Raw genomic sequence first — 14,024 nt, forward strand, 5'->3', positions numbered from 1 at the left:
GGACCCCCAGAAGGGACCCATCCCGGCCAATTACCTGTCTCTGCACAACATGGAAGGCCCTCTCAGGCATCATTGCGGCAAAAATGAGTAAGCATGTGGCTCAATACATGAGCGAGGCACAGAAAGGAATTGGCAGTAACACCAGAGGAGCCAAGCACCAGCTACTGGTCGATAGAACAGTTGCCCAAGACTGGAAGAAGAGACAGACCAACCTGTGCACTGCCTGGATTGACTACAAGAAAGCCTATGACTCAATGCCACACACATGGATACTGGAATGTCTGGAACTGTATAAGATCAACAGGAACCTAAGGACCTTCATCCAGAACTCAATGGAAATGTGGAAGACAACCCTAGAGGCCAACTCAAAACCCATTGCCCAAGTCAACATCAAGTGCAGCATATACCAAGGAGATGCGCTATCACCACTGCTGTTCTGCATAGGCCTGAACCCCCTCAGTCAGATCATCACGAAGAGCGGCTACGGGTACCGATTCCGTAGTGGGGCAACAATCAGCCACCTGCTGTACATGGATGACATCAAGCTGTATGCCAGGAACGAGCGAGAAATAGACTCGCTGATCCACACCACCCGGATCTACAGCGATGACATAGGGATGTCATTCAGATTGGACAAGTGTGGCCAGATGGTCTCAAAGAGAGGCAAGATGATCCGGACTGAGGGGATTGACCTACCAGAGGGCAACATAGGTGATATCCAAGACAGCTACAAGTACCTTGGCATCCCACAGGCTAATGGAAACCATGAAGAAGCCACAAGGAAGTCAACCACAGCCAAATACCTCCAGAGAGTAAGGCAGGTCCTGAAAAGTCAGCTGAATGGTAAGAACAAGGTCCGAGCCATCAACATGTACGCACTACCAGTCATCAGATACCCCGCTGGTATCATAAACTGGCCAAAGGAGGAGATAGAAGCCACAGATATCAAGACTAGAAAGCTCCTCACCATGCATGGAGGGTTGGAACCCCAAGTCCAGCACCCTGAGACTATACACTAAGCGGAAAGAGGGAGGCCGAGGGCTAGTAAGCATCAAGACCACGGTCCAGGATGAAACATCGAAAATCCGAGAATACATCAGAAAGATGGCCCCAAAGGATGAATTGCTAAGTGAATGTCTCAGGCAGCAGAACCCTGATGAGAGTGCAGAGGAGGAGGAGGAACAGACAACCTGGAGGGACAAACCCCTACATGGCATGTACCACTGTCAGATAGAGGAAGTGGCTGATATCAAGAAATCCTACCAGTGGCTGGATAATGCAGGACTGACAGACAGCACAGAGGCACTAATCATGGCAGCACAAGAACAGGCCATAAGCACAAGAGCCATAGAGGCCAGGATCTACCAGAGTAGATTAGACCCAAGATGCAGACTGTGCAAAGAAGCCCCTGAAACAGTCTAGCACATAGTAGCAGGGTGTAAGATGCTAGCTGGATCAGCGTACATGGAGAGGCACAACCAAGTGGCTGGGATAGTATACAGGAACATCTGCAACCAGTATGGAATAGAAGTACCCAAGTCCCAATGGGCCATACCACAGAAGGTGGCTGAGAACAACAGGGCCAAGGTTCTGTGGGACTTCAGCTTCCAGATTGACAAACAGATCCTGGCTAACCAACCGGACATAGTGGTGGTGGACAAAGAGCAGAAGAGGGTGGTGGTGATAGATGTGGCAATCCCAGCTGACGCCAACATCAGGGAGAAGGAACATGAGAAACTTGAGAAGTATCAAGGGTTGAAAGAGCAGCTGGAATGGATGTGGAAGGTCAAGGGTTGCGTGGTCCCCGTGGTAGTGGGGGCACTTGGGGCAGTAACCCCCAAACTGGGAGAGTGGCTCCAGCAAATCCCAGGAACAACATCTGAAGCCTCAGTCCAGAAGAGTGCAGTCCTAGGAACATCGAAGATACTGCGCAGAACCCTCAAACTCCCAGGCCTCTGGTAGAGGACCCGAGCTTGAGGATGACATGGATACCACCCCCCCCACCCCACCCCCGCCGGGGGTGAGAAGGAGATTTTTTTTATATATACACACATAAATTGGAGCAAATAAACAGTCAAGGGCACTTGAGGTATAGCAGGTAAACATGAAATAAGCAGTATAAACAATAAACTAATAGCTGTTAAGGTGAGGTAGTGCGGAATAGTGCAAATGAGCGAGGTAAAGTGAAATGTGCAGTCCCTGAGTTCAGTGTGTGAATGAACGTTGAGAGTGTGTGTGTGTGTGTGTGTGTGTGTGTTTGGGGGAGGGGGAACTGTGAGGATGACATGTCAGCCTCACAGTTTAATGTGATGGTGCTGGAGGAGTTGCTGCCGACCCGTACAGCTTGTGATCTCCCCGTCAGGAAGTCCAGCAGCCAGTTGCACAGGTAGGTGTTGAGTCCCAGCTGGTCCAGTTTATGAATGAGCTGCTGAGGAATGATTGTGTTGAATGCTGAGCTAAAGTCTATGAACAGCATTCTGACATACGAGTCTTTTGTCTCCAGGTGGGTGAGGGCTGAGTGGAGGGCAGTGGAGATGGCATCATCAGTCGAACAGTTGGACTGATATGCAAACTGGAAAGGGTCCAGGGCAGGGGGGAGGGCAGATTTGATATGCCGCATGACTAGCTGCTCGAAGCACTTCATGAGGATGGGAGTGAGTGCGACAGGGCGGTAGTCATTGAAGCAGGAGGGAGACAGCTTCTTCGGGACCGGGATGATGGTGGTGGCTTTGAGGCACGTGGGGACAACAGCCTGGCTCAACGAGCTGTTGAAGATGTCTGTAAGGATATCTGTGAGCTCCTCAGCACTGTCTCTCAGGACACGACCAGGAATGTTATCAGGACCCGGGGCTTTCCGTGCATTTGTCGTCCTGAGAGCTCTCCTCACGCTGTCTGGGGACAGCGTCAACACCTGGTCGCCGGGAGGTGGTGGGGTCTTCTGTGCCGTGGTGCTGTTGTCTACCTCAAAGGGAGCGAAGAAGTCGTTCAACTGATTCAGCAGAGAGGTAGAGTTATCGCAGGTCTGTGGCGAGGGCTTGTAGTCTGTGATGGTCTGAATCCCCTGCCACAGGTTCCTGGTGTCTCTGCTGTCGTTGAAGTAGTCAGCAATGTTCCTGGAATACTGTCTCTTGGCCATCCTGATGCCTCGTGACAGGTTGGCCCTAGCTGTCCTCAGGCCCACCTCATCCCCAGCTCTGAAGGCGGCGTTCTGAGCCCTCAGGAGCCTGTGGACTTCCCCTGTCAGCCATGGCTTCTGATTGGCCTGAATGGAGATGGTTCTGGTGACTGTAACGTCGTCCATGCACTTCCTCATGTAGGCAGTGACAGTCTCCGTGTACTCCTGGAGATCTATGGTGGTGTTGTAGGTGGCCGCCTGTCTGAACATGCTCCAGTCAGTGGTGGAAAAACAGTCCTGGAGTGCCTCTGAGGACCCCTCTGGCCACACACGTATCTGCTTTGTAGCTGGTTTGGTGACTTTAACCAGCAGCCTGTATGCTGGCATTAGCATAACAGTGGAGTGATCTGAGTAGAGATGGGGTAGGTGGGGTAGGGCTTTGTAGGCATCTTTGTGCATGATGTAAACATTAGGGGTGGGCAAAAATATCGATACGGCAATATATCGCGATACTTTGTCTTCCGATTCAATATCGATACTCAAAAATTGAATATCGATATTTTTTTCAAATAATAAATCATGTTTCAGACGGGTTGTAAATCCAGTACGACTTCCGCACCTCCGCTCCGCAAGGTGTCGCTGTGCCACTACCTCACTGCAAGGCACTCTTCGTCTTCTCTTTTTTTCCCGGTGGTTGCAGTGAGGAAAAAAAAACAAGCAAGCATGGCTGTTAATGTAAACCTAGAGATGCTGCCGAACTTTAAGGCAGATGTTTGGAGGCACTTTGGATTCCAAAGGAAAGGAGAAAAAAACAGTGAGCTGGACAAAGAGTACGCACTTTGCAAAACCTGTTTCGCTCCAATAAGATATTCAGGTAACACAACAAACTTGCGAACTTACTTAGCACGACACCACCCCGACATATTAGCTCAGCCGGAGCCACCGAAACCCGACCCGAAGCAAACTACACTGGACAGCGCCAAAGTTCTCCCGTCTACTTCAGTGATGTGTGACTTACTGTAACTGTGAACTTAATTTTGTCATTTAAGGCCAAAGGCAAGAAGCTGCACTTTATTTTGCATTTTCACTTTTAGTGTGTGTGAGAGACACTGCATTTTATTTTGAGTATTTACTCTAAGTTCAGAAGAAACATGATTCACTGAGGTTTCAATTCAGTTTCAGTGTGTGGACACTGACCCACACTGCACTGTGTTTCATAATTGTGCTCAGGGAGACTAAGATGCCCACTGCACTTTTCAATGTGTTCCAGACAGTGTGTTGTTCCTGCAAATATGTTGTAACTTGCGCTTGTATAGTTACAATAAAATGGCATGGATAATTTGAATTACATTGTTTTGACTCAGTTTGTCCCATGAATTATCACTATCATCTGATGTACATACAACTCGGATTTTCAGATGCATAATGCAGTTTACATTTTTCAGTGAACTATGTAGAATATCGCAATATATCGCAATATCGTATTGTGACTCAAGTATCGTGATGCGTATCGTATCGTGAGGTCCTTGGCAATACCCACCCCTAGTAAACATTGTTCAGAGTATTGTTTCCACGTATGGGAAAGTTGATATGTCCATAGAGTTTTGGAAACACACTCTTGGGGTTTGCATGATTGAAATCCCCAGCCAGGATGAGGAAAGCATCTGGGTGGGCTGTCTGCTGCTCACTGATATGCTGATAGAGTTCATTTAGTGCTTCACTCCTGTTGTTATTGGAGCCGGGAGGGATGTATATTGCTACCAGCAACATGGCTGTAAATTCCCTTGGCAGGTAGAATGGCTGGCACTTAATAATTATAAACTCCCAGTAGTGAGCAGTGTTTGCAGACCATGACAGCATTGCGGCACCAGGCATCACTGATGTAAACACAGAGTCCTCCACCATGAGTCCCCCCCCCCGACTAGCGCTCTGTCTGACCGGTAGCATGTTAGCTGGGCTAGCTGAACGGCACAGTCCAGGACGCTGTTGTTAAGCCATGTTTCCACAAACATGAGGACACAACACTCACTCACTCAGAAGATGAGCGGAGTAGGCGGACATAATCCAGCTTGTTGTCCAGCGAGCGTACGTTGACCAGAGTGATGGTAGGGATAGCTGGCCGGTGAGGGCTAGCCACTAGCCTAGCCCGGATACCTCCGCGCTTGCCCCTCTTCTGCTTCTGCATGTTCCGCCTGTGGTGCCTCCATTGTGGGCTGGATGCAGGAGTGGGGGTCGGTGGTTGAGCAGGCCTCCGGAGCAAACCGTAGTCGCATAGCACTTCTGCGTCCGCTGAATTTATATCCGTGAATATAGTTCTGCGGATGTCAAGAAGAAACTCACAGGAGTATGTGCGCCTTAAGACTGAGGGACGCGACAAAGACAAACAGATACACGCCGTTTTAAAACAGAAAAAACACGAAAACACCATTCTGTCGGGACAGAGAGGAGCCACTGCATGTGTACGCGCCGCCATCTTGGAAAAAAACTGTGTGCCGGAGCGTACTGTGGTTTATTTAAATGAACAGAAAGTAACTACACTGCAGCAGGCCGCCACTTTGCCGGATGAGTTTGCTCTCATGCACAAAAATGTTTTTAATAAATCTGATTCTTCTTCCTACCGTGGTTTTACCCATAAATCTGGTGAGACACAGGCCAGTGCATCTTTGTCAGCTGCTAAGGCAGAGAAACAATGTTTTTTCTGTCACAAGCCTGGTCACATAGTCACATAGACTGTATGGCATTAAAATGAAGACAGCAGGCGTCAGCTTCAAGGCAGTCAAAGGGTGTGGGGTTATTTAAAATAGGTGTTCTAACAGTGTTCACTGAGCAGTCCACCACTCAGAAAGTGCCTGATGAGTGTTTTAAACCTTTCACGTTTACTGGATTTGTGTCTCTCACAGGAAAGTCTGAAGACCAGCGCCCAGTCACAGTGTTGCAAGACACTGGTGGCTCACAGTCTTTCATCCTCTCCAGTGTCCTGCCCTTGAGTGCTACATCTGCCTGTGGCATGAGTACCATAGTGAGAGGTATTGGGATGGATTTCATGCCTGCACCCCTCCACCACATTCATATGAAATCTAGCTTGGTTACTGGTTTCTTTCCAGTAGGGGTCCTCACTTGTTTTCCTATTGACAGCATTGATTTTATCATGGGAAATGACATTGCTGGGGGTAAAGTCTTTCCTGCTCCTGTGGTTACTGATGTTCCCATTTCTGGGGGAGGACAGGATGACCTGGCTCGACATCATCCAGATGTTTTTACAGTTAATGTTCTGACGAGCGCTCAAGCTAATAAGCAGGTTCCAGATGTTGATTTGTCTGATTCCCTGTTTGCTTCTGTCTTGACAGAAGAAAAGCTGCTACCAGTTGGTGAGTTGAACCCCACAGCATTAAAGCCAAGAGGTTTGATAGAACCTATCACTGCTTATGGGGTATCACTGCCACTGACCCGTGAGGCGCTCATCAATGCCCAGAAAAATGATCCATCCTTAGCCAAGTGTTTCACAGCAGTCGTTAAGGACACTAGCAAGTGCAAGGAAAAGCAGTCATTTTTTTTTATGGATAATGGCGTGTTGATGCGCAAGTGGGTTTTATGACCAGGTGAAGCAGGAGACATTTTAGGTGAGGATTGGGGCACAGTATACCAGATAGTCATTCCTATTGGTTATCGGCAGCATGTACTCAAACTAGCACATGAGCACGGGTGGTCTGGTCATCTAGGTGTGACTAAAACATATGATCGGATCCTGAGACATTTCTTTTGGCCAGGAATGAAAGCTGATGTAGTGCCCTTTTGTAAGACTTGCTGTACCTGCCAAATTGTAGGTAAGCCTAATCAAGTGGTGCTTCCAGCCCCTTTGCACCCCATTTCTGCTGTTGGTGAACCCTTTGAGCATGTTATTGTTGATTGTGTTGGCCCACTGCCCAGAACAAAGTCTGGTAACTAGTTTTTATTAACTGTAATGTGTGTCTCCACTCGTTTTCCAGAAGCAATTCCCTTGCAAAAAATCACAGCATCAGCTGTCACAAATGCATTGACAAAGTTCTTCACCACTCAGTGTCCAGCGCACATCACCCAGAGTCACAGAGCGTATTTGAACGTTGGCATCAAACACTGAAGTTGATGCTGAGGAAGTACTGCCTTGATACAGGGAAAAACTGGGATGAGGGGTCCCCTTTGATCTCTTTGCTATACAGGATGCAAAACAGGAGTCCCTTGGGTTCAGTCCAGCTGAATTGGTATTTGGTCACAATGTGCACGGCCCACTTAAGGTATTGAAAGAACAATTCATGTCTAGTTGTTCCTCAAAATGTAGTGTGCGAGAGTTTGTGTCACAGTGTAAAGAACATTTGCATCATGCATTTTCCTTGGCAAAAGAAGCCCTCTCCTCCTCGCAGGAGAGTATGAAGAAGCGCTTTGACAAGAAAGCAGTTGAGCGACAGTTTCAGCCAGGTGATCAAGTTTTAGTCCTATTGCCAATGCCTGGCTCTGCTCTTTGTGCCCGTTTCTTAGGTCCATATGTGGTAAAAAGTAAAGTGTCTGACACAGATTGTCTTCTACACTCCTGAGCAAAGGAAAAAAAAACACGATTGTGCCATGTTAACATGCTCAAACCCTATCATTCCAGGGAAGCTACTCAGGGGGAGCAGGAAAAAACTCCGGAGACTGCTGCCCCTGGTAAGACATCTGCCTCCTTGGTTTGTGTAGGATCTTTGTCTGATGATGGTTTGAGAGGGTTAACTGACAGTCAGCCATGTAGTAGATTTTCAAATTCTGAGTTTCTGTCTAACATAGAAACCCATTTGTCCTATCTTCCTAAGTGTCAGAGGGATGATGTTACGCTCCTTCACTCCTACCCCACTTTGTTCAATGATGTGCCATCACATACAAGTGTGTTACACCATGACATTGATGTCGGTACTGCTGCCCCCATTAAGCAACATGCCTACCACTGTCCCATAGAAAAGAGGGAGATAATGTAGGAAGAGGTTAAGTATCTGTTGGAAAATGGCTTAGCCAAACCCAGTTGCAGTCCTTGGAGTTCCCCATGTTTGCTGGTTCCTAAGTCTGATAGCACCCATCATTTCTGCACAGATTTCCATAAGGTTAACACAGTTACAGTACCAGATTCCTTCCCATTGCCTCACATGGAGGACTGCATTGACAGCATTGGCCCAGCAGTGCTCATTACTAAACTTGATCTGCTCAAAGGATACTGGCAGGTTCCTTTATCACCCAGAGCCTCTGACATTTCCACGTTTGTCACACCCGACCATTTCCTGCAATACACGGTTATGGCGTTTGGCATGAGAAATGCGCCTGCCACCTTTCAGTGCCTGATGCACCTGGTGTTGGGGAATATTCCTCACTGTAATGTCTACCTTGATGATAATGTAGTGTATTCAAATAGCTGGGCAGACCATACCGCCAGTCTGACTTTGGTGTTCCAGGGGCTTGCTGAGGCCTCATTAACCTTTAATCTTGCCAAGTGTGAGTTCGCTAAGGCCACTGTCTCTTACCTGGGGAAACAGGTTGGTCATGGGCAGGTCTGTCCAGTAGATGCTAAAGTCACAGCTGTGCTGTCCTATCCAGTTCCCACTACCAGACGTGAACTCCATCGTTTTCTCGACATGATTGACTACTACAGATGTTTCTGTAAAAACTTCTCTGTTGTGGTTGCTCCTCTCACCAAACTGTGTAGTCATGCTGTTCCTTTTGATTGGAATGATGATTGTCAACATGCCTTTGATGCTGCTAAGTGTCTCCTCTGTAGCGCTCCAGTCCTGGCTGCACCTAACTTCTCTCTTCTTTTCAAACTAGAAGTTGATGCTAGTGCCTCTGGAGCCGGTGCTGTATTACTACAGGATGGGGATGGTGGTGTATGCCATCCTGTATGCTACTTCTCAGTCAAGTTCAAACGTCATCAGCTGAACTACTCTACTATTGAAAAAGAAACCTTAGCCATGCTACTCGCCCTTCAACACTTCGAAGTGTATGTGGGCTCCAGTTCTTCTCCAGTAATTGTATATTCTGATCATAACCCCCTTGTCTTCTTGGCCCAGATGTACAACCATAACCAGTGGTTGATGCATTGGGCTCTGCTGGCACAAGGCTACAACATTGAGATCAGGCATAAAAAAGGAACAGACAATGTTGTGGCTGATGCACTGTCCCGTGGGTAAGAGGGTCCAATTGAAAAAAAAAATGGAATGGTGTACACATTGTCATTATGTAATGTCATTTGTATGCCATGTGTATTTTAGCAAACTACCCGTTCACTCTTATGGGGGGTGGGGTTACGGCTGTGGTGTTGGGGGTGTGTCTTTCTTTTTGTCTCTCTCCAGGTACCACCCTCCACCGTTGCTGTGAGTGGTTAGCTGTGCCGGCGCTTAATTGTTCACCAGAAGCGGCTGTTTTAAAAGACCTGGGGAAACCTACGGACAGAGCCATTGGCCAGACAGCAGTGTGGATGCTGTGCGTGTGTGTGCGTGCACAACTTAACCCTGTATTACAGAGATCACTCTGTGTATGTTTTTTGGTGTTGTCGGATTACAGCAGTTATGCTGTGTCTCATCTCATCTCATCTCATCTCATTATCTGTAGCCGCTTTATCCTGTTCTACAGGGTCGCAGGCAAGCTGGAGCCTATCCCAGCTGACTACGGGCGAAAGGCGGGGTACACCCTGGACAAGTCGCCAGGTCATCACAGGGCTGACACATAGACACAGACAACGATTCACACTCACATTCACACCTACGGTCAATTTATGGCCCTTTTCCACTACCCTTTTTCAGCTCACTTCAGCTCGCTTCAGCTCACTTCAGCCCGACACGGCTCGCGTTTCGACTACCTCAGAGCAGCACGACTCGGCTCACTTCAGCCCTGCTTAGCACCCAAAACTCGCATGGTTTTGGAGTGGGGCTGAAGCGAGCCAAACCGAGCCGAGTGGGACTAGGGGCGTGAGGAGACACTCCCCTGTGCACTGATTGGTGAGGAGGAATGTCCTCACATGCCCACACACGCCCCGCGAGCACGCTGGGATCTGTAAACACCATAAACCCGGAAGAAGAATAATTACGAATTACGAGAATTTCTGAAGCCTTATGCACCTCGCCTCATCTATACGCTCTTGCCAGTATCTGTTGGCGTTGTCGGTGACAACAAGCCACAGCACTAAGACCAGCAACACTAATGACTCCATGTCCTCCATGTTTATTGTTTACTATCCGGGTCGTGAGACTACCGCTTAAAAGGTCACTGATGTCACTGTTTGCGCCACCTAACGACATCACGTGACGCCCACCCACTTTCGCTAACTCCACCCAATGTGTCCACCCACTTCCAGCCAGCACGGTTCAGCACGGTTGTAGTCGAAATGCAACTCCAACAGCCCCACTCAGCTCGACTCAGCCCAACTCAGCACGGCTCAGCCCAACTCAGCCGCGTTGGTAGTGGAAAAGCAGCATTAGAGTCACCAGTTAACCTAACCTGCATGTCTTTGGACTGTGGGGAAAACTGGAGCACCCGGAGGAAACCCACGCGGACACGGGGAGAACATGCAAACTCCGTACAGAAAGGCCCTCGCTGGCCACGGGGCTCGAACCCAGACCTTCTTGCTGTGAGGCAACAGCGCTAACCACTACACCACCGTGCCGCCCAGTTATGCTGTGTGGATAACTGAAATCTGATTTCTTATAACATCGATTATGCTGTATGTGTGTGTGTTAATCGTGGTGATGCGGTGCGCCTAGGTGCGCAACCTTGACTTCATAGGGAGTGGTTTTGGGTTTTGCTTTCTGTTTTGTTGTGCCCCTTTATTTATTTTTTTAATAAATAAACTCACTCACGCACGTATTTCCATTTCCCCTCTATTTTTTTTCTTCTTTTCTCGGTTGATGTACTTTGTTACCTCCCCCATTCCCTGGACTTAATCCTCAGGGACATAACAACATGCATATATGTTATATTTACTGTATGGACACGGTATCAGAAAACAATTTTATTTATAAGCAGTAGCCACATGTACCCATCGGGTACCTATTTTTATCTGTCATAGCAGGAATTGTATTAAATCATTTTTCCCCTTTTTCAAATACACCTTTTTATTTGGCCAAGTTCCAAGTCACCTGGGACAGAGTGTTCTTTGAATCGTGTTCTCACAAAAGCATGTGTCTCACTAGACTGACTTCAATATGAAAATGGAAGATGGCGGCACGTGCGGACGCAGCGGCCCCTCTCTGTCCCAATAATGTCGTGTTTACATGTTTGTCTTCATCGGTGTGCTCGAGTGATTGTATGTTTTCATTGCGTTTGTCTGTCCCTAGGCACACATACAGCCGTGGGACTCTTTTTGACATTGGCAAAACTTTTTTTTCTGTAAGTTAAACCCGGCACACGCTAAGGAGCTACACGACCTCTGCCTACTCTGGCGGCCCGCTTTGACATCGACCCCCACTACTGCTGCACATCCGCAGAGGAAGCGCCGTAGGCGGTGTGAGAGGAGGCAGAAGCAGGGAAAGTGCGGGGGTATCTGGGCCAGGCTAGTGGCTAATCCACACAAGCTGGCTATACCGTCCATCGTACTCGCCCATGTACACTCCTTGGATAACAAACTGGACTATATACACCTTTTGAGAGCAACCCGGCAAGCTGTGAGAGAGTGCTGTGTTTTTGTGTTCACGGAAACATGGCTCAACGACAGCATACCGGACTCCGCCATCCAGCTCGACCGGCTAACATGCTACCGAGCAGACAAAGCCCTCATTGAAGGAGGTAAGACCCGCGGCGGCGGGGTCTGTGTTTACATCAGGCATGCTTGGTGTCAGGACGCTGTGGTAGTTTGCAGACACTGTTCACCCCTTGCGGAGTTTGTGATCATCAAGTGCCGGCCCTTCTATCTACCAAGGGAGTTTTCTGCCATCCTGCTTGTTGCAGTTTACATTCCTCCCAGCTGCAACAACAACGATAGGGACAAGGCACTGAGTGAACTGTACTACGCCATCAGTGACCAACAGACAGCCCATCCAGAGGGACTTCTCATCGTAGCTGGAGATTTCAATCATGCAAAGCTCAAAACAGTGTTTCCTCAGTTGCATCAACACATTGACTTTGCAACATGGGGAAACAACACACTGGACCTGGTTTACACAACACTGAGAAGAGCATACAAGGCCTCCCCCCTCCCCCATCTCGGTGCTTCAGACCACATCACTGTTATGCTAATGCCAGCATACAGGCTGAAGGTCAAAGTTACCAGACCGGTCCAGAAGCAGGTATGGGTGTGGCCAGAGGGTGCTTCCTCAGCACTTCAGGACTGCTTTAACATCACAGACTGGGACATGTTTAAGCAGGCAGCCACTTACAATCACCAGATCAACATCAAGTATTCAGACACTGTTACAACCTACATTAGTAAATGCATTGATGATGTCACGGACATTAAAACCATCACAGTACGGGCCAACCAGAAACCATGGCTGATGGGAGAAGTCTATCGGTTACTGAAAGCCCGGAATGCTGCTTTCAGAGCAGGTGATGAGGCTGGTCTGAGATCAGCAAGAGCCAACTTGTCCCATGGCATCAGACTAGCAAAGAGGCAGTACAGCAGCTGGATAACCCATCATTTCACTGACAGCAGAGACACAAGGAGCCTATGGCAGGGGATACAGACCATCATGGACTATAAACCTCAATCACAGACCTGTGACAAGGACATCACTCTGCTGAACAGTCTGAACAACTTCTTTGGACGCTTTGAAGCCGACAATAGCACGCCTGCACAGGAGACACCACCCCTTCCAGATGACCAGGTGCTGTCCCTGTCTTCAGTCAGTGTGAGGAGATCCCTCTCCAGGATCAACACCCGCAAAGTTGTAGGACCTGACAACATTCCAGGTCGTGTGCTGTTAGGGTTTTGCTGGGGATCGAACCCAGGTCGCTGGTGTAGTGATCCAGCAAACCCCCACTAGGCCACTAGGGGAATGACTCAAGTGCAGAGGAGTGAGGCGAAAGTAAAGTAGAGTAGAAAAAACAGTTTATTTACAATATACAAAATCCCAGGCAAAAACAAAAGTATAATCCAAACGCTCAGAAGATATACGAGAAAAATAAAAAATCCAAAAGTTCAAAGTCAAAACAAAAAGCCAAAGATAAGAAAAGAAAAGGCAAAAATCCAAACGCTCAGAAGATCCCAAAATGGTGAACACAAAGTCCAAAATGTCCACAAGAAAACAAAGTACAAAAGACCACAAAGGCAAGGAACTTGGAACAGAGATCTCAGGTGATAACATAACAGCACAAAAACTCCGTGACTAGGGACCAAACTGAGGAAGTATTTATACACAGGGCAATTAGAACTAGGTGGGGCAGGAAATAAGGAACAGGGGCCTCATGTACAAAGACCTGCGTGGATTTCCCACTAAATATGTGCGCACGTCAAAATCGGGAAATTTGCGTACGACCAAAAAAATCTAGATGTATCAATCAGTGCGTACGAAGGTTTCCACGCACTCTCCTGTTGTACATCCCAATCAACGTGGAATTCGGCGCACATGCACGAGCCCCGTTCCCCGCCCCGTCTCTTCCCTCAATTATTCCACACTGAATATGTTAATTAGTATAAATAGACCTGCAGTAAGGCCCGTGTTAGGTAAAAGACATGGCGAAATCTCAAAAAAGAAATTTCACAGATTGCGAGGTGGAGGCGCTGATTTCGGAGGTAGAGGCAAGACACAAGATCTTGTTCGGAAGCCTCTCCTCCGGAATCAGCACCAAAACCAAACATCTGAATTGGGAGCAAATAACTAATGTCATCAATCAAGTCGGGGCCAACAATCGATCCACAGCCGACACTAAAAAAAAATGGTCAGACATCAAAGTAGATGTGAAAAGGAGGATGGCTGCGCAGCAC

Source organism: Neoarius graeffei, chromosome 7, assembly GCF_027579695.1.
Source record: "Neoarius graeffei isolate fNeoGra1 chromosome 7, fNeoGra1.pri, whole genome shotgun sequence".
Taxonomy (NCBI): domain Eukaryota; kingdom Metazoa; phylum Chordata; class Actinopteri; order Siluriformes; family Ariidae; genus Neoarius; species Neoarius graeffei.